General features: G+C 41.3%; 1 protein-coding gene across 2 annotated transcripts in view; it reads right to left on the reverse strand.

Moving 5' to 3' along the window:
• LOC121544964 (pleckstrin homology domain-containing family G member 3) overlaps positions 1–12,163 on the reverse strand; it is a 69,212-nt gene extending 57,049 nt beyond the window's left edge. Inside the window, exons 1-2 of one of the 2 annotated variants that reach the window (XM_041855237.2) lie at positions 11,993–12,163; positions 11,356–11,508 (exon numbers count right to left, since the gene is read on the reverse strand). The gene's annotated coding sequence lies outside the window, so the exon portion shown is untranslated. The remainder of the gene's footprint in view (positions 1–11,355; positions 11,509–11,992) is intronic. The other variant, XM_041855238.2, reaches the window with a different exon arrangement.
• Between the last annotated feature and the right edge of the window lie 671 nt (positions 12,164–12,834).

Here is a 12,834-nt window from a genome sequence, read left to right on the forward strand (position 1 = left end):
GTAGAAAGGTTACATATATACTATATAACTGCTTCCCGGGCGCCGATGATGTAGACGTCGATTAAGGCAGCCCCCCGCACCTGTCTGATTTAGAGGGATTGGGTTAAATGTGGAAGACATTTAGGTTGAATATATTCAGTTGTGCAGCTGACTAGGTATCCCCTTTTCTCTTTAAATGCTTCCAGTGCATCAGTCTTTTAACACACATGGCTTTGTTTGGCGGCACTTTTACTGGGCCTTTAGAGGTAGTAACTCTTTAAACATAATGGGATAGTTCAGCGAAATTATGTATTCAGATATTTGTTTCCTTACCTCGTAAGCAGTCTATGGACTGCTCTAAGGAGTGACTGCAATCCACACTTTGGTTTTGGTAGAAAAGTCACTGCCAAGAAATGCTAATGCTAGCATTTTGGGACGGAAAATGTTATTTTACTTAGCATACAGTGTGTCTGAAGTTACACCACATTATTACAACAGTGTGACTGTTTTGGAATAATGTTTTAAATATATTTAGATATTCTCTGTACTGTGTGCTTATTGTTTAACCATTGATATGTTCTAGGGGACATTTCGAGACCTTAAGGAGCATCAGGTACTGCTGGAATGTCTACCAATGGAATGCCCATCTTTGTGAGAAATTACACTGGTCACTCAAAACATTTATAAAGTATTTTAAAGTATAATTGCCCACACTTTAGATTAGGCCACGCAACAAGACTTAACTAATGATTAGTACATGCTTTATAAGGACCTATATTAAACATCTTATGGAGTAAATGGTTAACAGATTATGGGGGGGAAAAAATGTATGAATTCTTTATAAATGTTTTATTACATGGAGTTATTATAAAGTGCTACCCAAGTAAAGGTAGACCTACCAATTAGTTAGTGTTTTTACTGATATCCATTTGGTTGATTAATTATTAAGTGATAAACAGGAAATTCTGTTACCAAACTTGTAACATAATTTCAAAAAAATCGAATGGATTTACTGCAATTGAATTGGCTACAATGGGAAATCGTAGTAGTCATAACCACCGTTGGGTCACCTGCTACAGTCCTCCTTTTCACTGGCATACAGTTATGTTCAGCTCATAACTGTTTTCTTTCTGTCATCTGGTGGTCAAAGCAATTGTGAAAACAAACACTCACTCTCTCTTACACACACACACACACCTACCCCATCTCTTTTCATTTAATGTAACCAGCATCCTCACCCACTGAGCACCGACGTGTCAGACATTTTTATTTTTTGTAAGGTCCGGACCGGCTCCAATTTCAACATCCACAGATGTTGATTTTTGGGTCCGGACTGGCCCTGATTTGGCCCAAACATAGACGTCTATGTTTCACAAGTTTGGAGAGCACAGTATAGTAAAAACAAAGCTGAGTCAAGTATAGTTCAGTACCAGTTGCGGTCGGTGCCGTTTAAGATGAGGGATGATGATTTATGTTTATTCTTTTTTGCATGGCCTTATTTCTATTACAGCATATTGGATGACTGTCATTCATATTCCATTCACCCAGCTCAATGTAACGTCGATAGGTTTAGGCTACTACATGACACTCAAGTTTTCCCTGTACCATCATGAGCTTGCTACAACCTAGCCTATGAATGAAAGTTTACAACGTAGGTGCACAGGTCGAGAGAATTTTGAGTAATCAAGGTGACAGACAGTGACACATTCAATACCGCCTTGCACACTCTTGCCTGCATCTAGCTGATCTAGGGTGTAATCATTAGTCCAACAGTTGTAAATTAGAGTTTATATTGGACAGATTCATGTATGTTTATCCCAGTTTCGTTCCGTTTGAGAAACATTTTTCAATAGAATTGGCGGAATGAATACACCCCTGATCACACGCAAACACAGTTCACTTTTATAGCAGCCACATATGCATTCAGCTAGCTAAGTGAAGGTTTCTCTCTCTCATCTTTCTCTGTTTAAGTCAACTACTCACATTTTATGCACTGCAGTGCTAGCTAGATGTAGCTTATGCTTTCAGTACTAGATTCATTCTCTGATCCTTTGATTAGTGGACAACATGTCAGTTCATGCTGCAAGAGCTCTGATAGGTTGGTGGACGTCCTCCCGAAGTTGTCATAATTACTGTGAGTCTATGGAAGGGGGTGAGAATCAAGAGCCTCCTAGGTTTTGTTTTGACATCAAGCTACGCAGAGGAGGACGGAAACTAGCTGTCCTCCGGCTACACCCTGGTGCTACCCTACAGAGTGCTGCTGAGGCTACTGTAAACCACCATTGCAAAACATGTTTTAATAGATTTTTTGGTAACGTGAATATATTTATATTTTTATCTAAAAAGGATAACTTAAATGTTTCATTATTTTTATTAAATTCACTGAGGATGGTCCTCCCCTTCCTCCTCTGAGGAGCCTCCCCTGTTCAGTACAGTACAGTAGACTATAGTTCAGTACACAGTAGAGCACACTAGAGTGGAGTACACTTATGTACTGTACTATACTGTACTCAACTGTTCTGTGCTGTACTCTGAGCTCTACTGTGCTGTTCTTTAATGTCCAAACTTGTGAAACAATCTATGATTGTTTGGGGGCGGAGCTCATTAAAATAATAGCCAGTGTATAGAATAATACCCAAATATGCAAAGGATGATATTGCATATTTATACCTTATTGTGTACTTATTTAGGACACATCACCATGAAGAGAATGGCATTCATATCAGGGACCCATGATGAAATTCTGCTACCACAATTCTGTTACCGGGTGTAAATCCACTTCACTTACTGTAGGTCAAGAACAAAAATATTTTTTAAGTCAAGGTGTCATGTCATATAGGCTCATAGCTGACACCTTATTGTTTCTGCAGATATCTTTGAATCTTAATTCGGAGCAGGTATTTAACAGAGGTTTGGGAAAATGGGGCCACAAAAAATGTAGGGAGATTTTATCGAAATTCAGATCTTCCAGTAAATGTGTTTTTGTAAATGTTCAGTGTAAATGTTTAAAAGTAGTCCTTGTTCATGGAGTTGTATGGCTTGTTAAACTTCGAAATCAATGGTTTTTGTTTGGCATAGATTCTCAGCGTAATTTCGTTACCGTGAGGTTTTCCATATTCAAATCAGGAAAAAACACACTTGGATGGAAAAATTAAATATTAATGAAGAGGTCTTGTAGCAAGAACAAGGTCACAGAAGAGCAATTTATCACACCCCCAACCTACAGTTTTACTGCGTTTTAAACTTCTATTATCCATCATCTCAGGTTTGCTGAGCTATGAAAACTGTAAATCACTATTTTCCTAAGGTGGGAAGCACAGCTTCCTTCAAATCCTTAGGAAAACACTAGCCAGGCTGACACAGTCATGTGGAGGTGGCCACTTGTGCTGGAGCCAGCCTTCGTTACACACAAATGGATAGCATTTGTTCCCACAGCTGATAAGTGTGTTAGCCGCAACCTGAACCTCCCTTCTGGAGATCTGGAGCTTGTTCTCTAAGTGGACCCAGATGCCACCACAAATAATATGATGGTTGTTAAGTTAAAGAGCTGCAATGGATCACTTGGTCTGTAATATCCCTTTCAGCGGAGTAGACAATGTCCCTTGTTCCTGTGATCTTACGGTTTCTCCTGATCCAGACTGCCTGAGCTTGAATTCCAACTAGAACCTTTTTCTAACAGACGACAGTTGTGACAGGCACATGTTGCCCTGAGATAATAGACTGCTCAGTTGAAGAGAAAAGGGAGAGAAGGAAAATTCAAATTAGGTCAAAGTATTAACTGTGTGTCCAATGCCCCACCACAAACGGATAACCATAACAAGCGGCCGACCCTGTCCTCCCTGTACGCCTAGCATTCTCTTCACCACTGACAGCTCCCAGTGTTGGGAGGGAAGTGAAACCTTGAACTAACAGAGGGTAGACTATGGAGGGTAAGACAAGCCCAGACCTCTCCTCTGGGTAGACATGCCACTACATCTCTCCAGAGAGGTTTACAGACAGAGGGCACAGACTGAGCAGAAAGGAAGTGACATTTAACCAACCTGGGAATTTCCTATTGAGCACCAAGGATAACAACAATAATATTGATTTTGAACCATAGGGAATCATTTGATATCACTTACTGACTCCATAGTGCCTGGGGGAGGTTTCTGTCAGAGGCAAGGAAATACAGTAGGGTCTAAAATGATTGACAACCCTGATAAAGATGAGCGTAAATGACTATATATAAAATAAATAATTCAATTACTGAGCTATATTGTATGCTCCAAAAAGTTTGAAATTATATTATACTGAACAAAAATATAAACACAACATGTAAGATCCCAGAAGTTTTCCATACGCACAAAACCTTATCTCTCTCAAATTTGGTGCACAATTTTGTTTACATCCCTGTTAGTGAGCATTTCTCCCTTGCCAAGATAATCCATCCACCTTAGAAAAAGGCTCAGTGCCATTAACTTCGCAAGGTGAGGTATTGAAAACAGTGTTCCATTCATTTTGATGCCTACCTTTAAGAGAAAAAATATTACTTGTTAAACAAAATCTTTCTCTGAGCAATTGTATTAGTATAAAATATAATTTACCGTTAATTTTTTATTTTTTTACATACAACATTTTATATATATATCTTTTTTTATCTAAGGTGTCAATCACTTTGGACCCCCCTGTATGTGAATAACGGCTGATTCTGAGGGAGACATTACTTCACTTTTGGCTACTGCTGTGTCAGAGAGCAATTTCCTTGCTGCATTTTCAGGTAACTGACAAAATAAAGGAAACACTTGAGTAAATGAGGGATACAAAGTATATTGAAAGCAGATGATTCTACATAGGTGTGGTTCCTGAGTTAATTAGTGACTTTGAAAGAGGGGTCTCAAGGAGCATAGGGGGTTTAAATGGTGTGTGTCTCAGTCAACAGATGTTGGTGTTTCCTTTATTTTGGCTACCTGTAGATGCATAATATGAAAGCATGTGCAGGAGGATGCCTTGTCATCCCTGTCTTGACTCAGTTGCCCAATCATGCAGAGAGAACCTGCTCCCTATTACATGCAACAAGGCAACTGTAAACATGTCGTCCCCAATGAATGATGCAGCAGCACCCCACCCCCGGGCCAATTGAGCAATCGTGTGTGACTAACACATTTCAGTTAATTACTATAGCTCCCGGCAGTGTAATTTTGTAAATGCCGGATCTCTATGGCAAGACGCATCATTCACCCAAGTTTTGTCAAAATCGTACCAGTGCAGTCTGAGATATCACGTGTGACTAATGTACGAACGTACTAACGGACGGAGAAAGCTCCACATTCTCCTCCCCGATTTCATCGTGGGGGACAATTCACTTGGCAAATTAACTTTCTGCGTGCGACATGAATCAATAAAGCGCAATAGAGAGGGCAGGCTAAGAATAGTGCAGTAGAATGTAGGCTGCTCGACCCCTCTCTCACAGTCAGACTACATCACATTCCCTCGTCCCCAAACCGTCTTCCCAACAAGTCTCAAGGGATTCTGGGAATACTACACAAGCCTTCAGGGATGTCCTCATTCAGACAGAACACTGTCAGGATGTTTGTATTCAGAAAGTGAAAAATAAAAAACTAACCGAGCTGACTGACTGAGACAGAGTCTTTATTATTTCAGTGGTAGGGCCGTGTTTATCTTGCTTGACCTCTCGCTTACCCCTGTCTACACCCACAGAGGGAAAAAAACGCTCTCACAATTCTCTCAGTGTTAGAGAATTGCCCTCTTTCCCACATTACTCTTGCGCTATGTCCTTGACACAGCCCACAAGAGACCAACAGCCTTCATTCACAGGAGAACACAATAAACCAGACACATACTCTCACTCAATTGCAATCAAACCAACTCCTTCTAGAATAGCATCTTCGTAACCTTCGACTTCTCCCAGACATTTAACATATGGGTCGTTCCACCTCAAAAAGCACAAGAAAGAGGATTTCGACACCAATTATCTCAGATCGTTCAGAAATTGTTTCAGAAGTTAGAAACATAAGATTAGCATTCCTGCAATATTATTTTGATCTCTAAGAAATTAAGCTAAGTGATAACTTTCAATATATATAGTACCTAACATCCGATTTAGACCAAACTTCTTCCTAACAATGACAAAGACATGAGGAATCCATCGCAAAAATATGTATGCCCCTCATGGACCGCCCACATCCCATGCCAATCCCACCCAAACCACCAGTATACAGTATCAGTAGTCTGAAGCTGCGGATCAGAGTAATGTTTCTTCATACTATGAAATGTATTCCCAGTCAATTTGGTGATGTTTTTTTCCACTGTTCAGAGAAATTAGTCATTGAAGTTATTAGGTTTATATCCCATCATACATCTTGATACTACCAGGTTCTGTTCCTGCTATTAGGTGAAAAAAGTGTGAACAATCTGAGATGGTGGGCATCATGGCTTGCTGAAATGACATGCCACGACCCATATGAACTCTTTACTTTGGTCAGCTTTGTACACTGAACAAAAATGTTTCATGAGCTGAAATAAAAGATCACAGACATTTTCCATATGCACAAACATCTTATTTCTCTCAAATTTGATGCACAAATATGTGTATATCCCTGTTAGTGAGCATTCTTCTTTGCCAAGATATTCCATCCACCTGACAGGTGTCACATATCAAGAAGCTGATTAAACATCATGATCATTACACAGGTGCCCCTTGTGCTGGGGACAATAAAAGGCCACTTTAACATTTGCAGTTGTCACACAACACAATGCCACAGATGTCTCAAGTTGAGGGAGCATGCAATTAGCCTGCTGACTGCAGGAATGCCCACCAGAGCTGTTGCCAGAGAATTGAATTTACATCTCTCTACCATAAGCCGCCTCCAACGGAAGAGGAGTGGGACATCACACCAGATACTGACTGGTTTTCTGATCCACGCCCCTTTTTTAAATGTTTGCATATCTGTATTCCCAGTCATGTGAAATCCATCGATTAGGGCCTAATGAATTTATTTTAATTGACTGATTTCCTTATATGAACTGTAACTCAGTTAAGTCTTTGTTGCATGTTCCGTTTGTATTTTTGTTCAGTGTAATTACGATTCAGAGCACGCTGCTGAGATGGGCCCATTAGCAATCCGACCCTCTGAACACCCACAGAGGCCCGTGGAGACACCAGACATATCGGCCTAGTCGCTGAATAATAACTTCCCTCTGTGGTAAAGAAAAGCATGGGCACTTTCACTCCACCATGAATGCCCTGCAACCGCATATAAAAGGTGGTTTAAATAGGCCAATGAACATACCTAACGAGTGGAAAATGCTGTCTTCGTCATTGGCAAGTTAGGACCTTACTGGTGATGAACTGGACTTATGTACGCAAGCTTTTTAATGGTATGCTTCACTGTATGGTGCCACAGAGGGAAGTGGACCCCCATAATGTTCTACAGCATGAAACACACCGAGAATCTCACTGCCGATAGCTACCTATCACAGTGGAAGGCCGTTCCTTCTCTTGCTAGAACAAAAGCGGTCCCTGTTACGTGCCGACCCGGTAGCGACGAACCTATCGATCCTACTTGTAGAATGCTCGTCGTGGCCAACAACTTGACTTTGAACCAATCAGAGAGCACGAACCCCCACGACATTGAACCAAAAAATGTATTTTAAAATGAGGGCATTTTCTCCGTACATCCACGGACAAGCCAGTCACACTTCATATACAATGTAGGCTAAGTGCACAGATGCAATGCACACAACACTAAACTTTCTCCAAGCTATCTAACCACTGTAGCTAGTAATGACATAACAAGCTAATCCATTGTGATTTCATTTTCATGAAACAGCTGCCTGTGTTAGCTGCCAAATTATGTTGTGCTAGCTAGTGAATATGCTAACATTAGCTACCTAAGCGTTTGTCTATGTGCTGGCACTGGCAGTACAGGATGTGGCCATCTGGCTAGAATCAACAAGGCCTTTCTACAAAATAGCAACATTATCGCAGATAGCTTTGAATCTAGACCATAAGCAATACGCATGGATATGCATTGTCAAACAACACTACTCCCACCTTTTGTTTTGGAGAATTTTAACAAGGCTGAGTGGCTGACGACTTTCAAGGTCTTTGCTGTTGGAACACAAAAGAGATTGAACAGTGTCGGCAGTCAAAGGTGCTAAATACTGTCGTCAGGCAAACATTTAACAATCCTACCTCTGTGTCTGAGCTTTGCCATGTTGAGAGGAGAGGTGAAGCCTGCTGGTCAAACTTAAAGGGCAAGTCCTTAAACTGAGATAGAGTCTTATTTAAGTGCAGTTTTATAGCACCGTCAACGTTATGATGGCACAAACACGCCCTCTGACCTCAGATCTCCAGTCAAAAACCACTTTCAAAGCAGGCTAATGTTTTCACGTCTTGTTTATCTTCTACGTTGACCTCTAACTCTGTGTGTGTAATCCTAGCTCAAATGTAGTGGTTGTTGTAACTTTGAAGTTACAAAAGCCCAGGAGGGGAGAACCCCCAATGTTTTCCACTTAGACATTGCATGTGATAGTTCATTTTCAATTAAGTGTATTCAGAACCAACGCAGTGTTGTTTAGTCCTGAAAGATATTGAATAAGGTGTTTAGAGTCAGACATGACATGACCGGAATCTATTATTCAACATTAACTCATGAACAAGGCTAAGTGCATCTTTGTACGCTTTCATGCAACACCAAACTAAGCTACCGTTGACCACCAAATAACATGGAAGGTTTGTTTTTGTCCAGGAACAGACTTGTGCAAGGATCTTGGTGGTTTACTAAGCTATCTGTAGACGTAAATGCTTGAGTCATTTTGCGAGTGAGATAAAGGCCGTGAGTTGAGAGATGTGTGAAAGTCACCCGCTCTCTCTGCAGCTCAGCCCTTATCAGTGAGACTATCAGGAAGCAGAGAGAGAGAGCTAGAGCAACCCAGTGTGCTGTGTAATGTGTACATACAACAAGCTGCATGTGTACAACAGGCTAGTAGAGAACAGGACGTGCCTGTCTGTGCCACCGACAAGGAACAACTGTGCATCTCCTCCCAGAAGAACCATAAGACACAGCACTTCACCCAGTGGTGCCCTTGATGTTCAATACTGAAGAAGATATTCAATAGAAATAGGTTAAGTGCTTTCTACTTGGACCACCACAAAGAGTGTTGTCCATTCCAGAGGGATCATTTATCTATACTGAACAAAAATATAAAACCCAACAATTTCAAAGATTTGACTGAGTTACATACAGTTCAAATAAGGAAATCAGTCAATTGAAATAAATTCATTAGGCCCTAATCTATGGAATTCACATGACTGGGAATACAGAGGAGATGCAGCTGTTGGTCACAGATACCTTTATAAAAAAGGTAGGGGCGTGGATCAGAAACCCAGTCAGTATCTGGTGTGACCACCATTTGCTTCATGCAGCGTGACATCTCCTTCGCATAGAGTTGAACAGGCGGTTGATTGTGGCCTGTGGAATGCTGTCCCACTCTTCAATGGCTGTGCGAAGTTGCTGGATATTGGCGGGAACTGGAACACGCTGTCGTACACGTCGATCCAGAGCATCCCAAACATGCTCATTGGCTGACATGTCTGGTGAGTAAGCAGGCCATGGATGAACTGGGACATTTTCAGCTTCCAGGAATTGTGTATAGATCCTTGCGACATGGGGCTGTGCATTATCATGCTGAAAAATGAGGTGATGGCGGCGGATGAATGGCACGACAATGGGCCTCAGGATCGTCACGGTATCTCTGTGCATTCAATTTGCCATTGACAAAATGCAAATTGTGTTCGTTGTCCGTAGCTTATGCCTGCCCATACCATAACCCCACCATGGGGCACTCAGTTCACAACGTTGACATCAGCAAACCGCTCGCCCGCACAACGCCATACACACGGTCTGCCATCTGCCCGGTACAGTTGAAACCGGGATTAATCCGTGAACAGCACACTTCTCCAGCACGCCAGTGGCCATCGAAGGTGAGCATTTGTCCACTGAAGTCAGTTATGACGCCGAACTGCAGTCAGGTCAAGACCCTGGTGAGGACGTCGAGCACGCAGATGAGCTTCCCTGAGACTGTTTCAGACAGTTTGCACAGAAATTATTCGGTTGTGCATACCCACAGTTTCATCAGCTGTCCGGGTGGCTGGTCTCAAACGATCCCGCAGGTGAAGAAGCTGGATGTGGGTCCAGGCCTGGCACGGTTGTGAGGCCGGTTGGACGTACTGCCAAATTCTCTAATACGATGTTGGATGCGGCTTATGGTAGAGAAACTAACATTAAATTCTGGCAACAGCTCTGGTGGACATTCCTGCAGTCAGCATGCCAACTGTACGCTCCCTCAAAACTTGAGACATCTGTGGCATTGTGTTGTGTGACAAAACTGCACATTTTAGAGTGGTATTTTATTGTCCCCAGCACAAGGTGCACCTGTGTAATGATCATACCGTTTAATCAGCTTATTGATATGCCAAACCTGTCAGCTGGATGGATTATCTTGGCAAAAGAGAAATGCCCACTAAAGGCGTCAGCATGCTTCAGTTCGGCTGGCGGCTAGCAAAAGTCATCTAGGTGAACCGAACGAGTGTGCTCGCATTCTCCCTTAAAAGACTGTTGCTTGAAAAAAATGAGAAAAGCGCAATAGTATTGTTTGTCCATTTTGAGACTGCATAGCCAGTATACACTTCCTCAAAATAGTCAGAATTAATTTAAGGTAACTCAAGAAATCTGTCAATAATTGACGTTTTTGCCAAGGAGATCTTTTAGTTACGCAATTTTACATCTAACTTAGCATGAAAACAAGTTGTCCCTCGTTGAATGACAACAAAGACTTGATTGAAGAATCCCTACTGTTGACCAATCACGGACGAAGGGGCGTAGACTTCAGCTCCGAATTTCGGCTTGCCTCTAGAAAAATATGTGTGCCAGAACAGCTGAAAAAACCCTCACTGAAGTCCAAAATGGACTTTTCATTAACCTTGATTCATTCTAGTGCAACTGCTGGTGGGAAATTTCCTTTGACTATCAACAGCCTGCAGTCAGAACCTCTTTGTTCCATTGAACGCCCATTACCTGAAGCAATTGGGTTCACTGGGTCAAGCATTGTCAATAATGAGTAACTTGGGAAGAAGCGATGCCAATACAACTAATAAACTAGGAAAATAGTAGGAATGTTTCAGACTCATCCAAGTGCAAAAATATAAATGTAGTTGATACGCTATATTAGTCTCACTATATTAGGCTTAGATGTCCCCATCCAGAAAATGTGACTTTTAGAAAGCCTACAGATCTCTGCAGCTGGTCAAAGTTCAGTCAACAAAGAGTATTGTTCTTTAGAACAAACATAACTTATCATTTCCGAAACTCTTACCTTTGGCAGGGATCAAAGCTTTTAGCTGGACTCAAAGTATGTTGAGTTTAAGACATATGATGGTTTCAGAAAATAGGTAATTTCCTCCATAAGGAATTTGCCTAAATCTTGTGAAGTTCTGCACATTCAACAGATGGTCCACCTACCAATCCCCTGTTGGAGAGAGGGGAGATGAATGGCATGACACTGGAAAGGAGCCTTAACTTGACATTTTCTCATGTAAAAAGTTGACGTTTGTCATTTCACTATTAAGGTGCATGGGCTGTGTGTTTTTTATAGCCTAAAGAATAAAAAAATCCTACTCTTCCATCTTTCAGCCTGTCAAAACAGGTTGGCAGATGTATTTCACGTGTGTCATGAAGGCTCCTTCTGCATAGTTATATGGAATTTAAGAAAAGCAAGGAAGGTATCGAGGCGCAACAATTTACCACAACAATTAAGGTTTGATTGAATAAATGTATGGGCATAACAAAAGAACGCGCCCTAAAATATTCAAGAAAAGCGGCGTATTGGCCATGCACTCTTTTGCTGTATTCATCATAGGGAAATTCGAGACCGACTTTTGATTTTTTTCCCCTGTCGATTTGTTTCCCATTCAGGGTCATAAATGTTATTAGCGTTCATTAAAAACACTTACCAACTGTTTGAGTGTGTAGTCGTCTCCCTGTGAACTTCTGGAAGTGTAGCTGTAGTTTTTCAGTTGACTATATTATGAATTTGGTTTTACTTTTCCAAGTCCTTAGTTTTCCATAGATTAACTCACATTGTCAAAGACAGAAATACTCCGCACATCCCCAGTTGTCCTCTACTGATTATACACAGCTGAGCAGAATGCATAGCGAAGTACAGCGAGCGATGGTCAAAGACCGCCTACTTCCAGAGCACGCTATCTTAATCGGGATAGTGGTAGAGTTTCTTGTCTCAAATTATCCAATTTAGGGGTTATACTGTCTCGGATACTACTTCAAATACTGTCTTCATTTGTGTTATTTGCCTCAAAGAGTGAGTGAATATTATCCCCGTTTTTTTCTGTATTGAAATAAATTAGTCAGTTTTCTTTTAACGCCAGGTCGTCAATGTTTGTGGGCATCTGGAAAATGTCCCAAATTCAAGTTTCTGCCAACCTCCTTATTCAATAAACACAAGCTAATATTTAGGCCTAAACTCGGTCCTTATCTGCCCATTGTAAACTGACACACTTTAGAGCACTTTCAACATCTTTCTTCCTCTCAGTCAATTGTGTGGATTACTCCTGAGGGCCCAGTCAGGCAACATGACAAGCTTATGAACCACTTTCACACATCACTAAGTCTTAAGATCAATTGATGAGGGTATGCTGTCAAAGGTCCCTACAAAGAATGGCAGACAGATAACTGGAGTGAATCAATTGAAGGAACTGCTCACTTGTGGCTAGTATTAAAGGTAGGTTACTTTGCTCTGTATTCCCCTCAGAATCCCCTTTTACAGTCACCTGTGAGA

This window comes from Coregonus clupeaformis, chromosome 29 (assembly GCF_020615455.1).
Source record: "Coregonus clupeaformis isolate EN_2021a chromosome 29, ASM2061545v1, whole genome shotgun sequence".
NCBI classification, from domain to species: domain Eukaryota; kingdom Metazoa; phylum Chordata; class Actinopteri; order Salmoniformes; family Salmonidae; genus Coregonus; species Coregonus clupeaformis.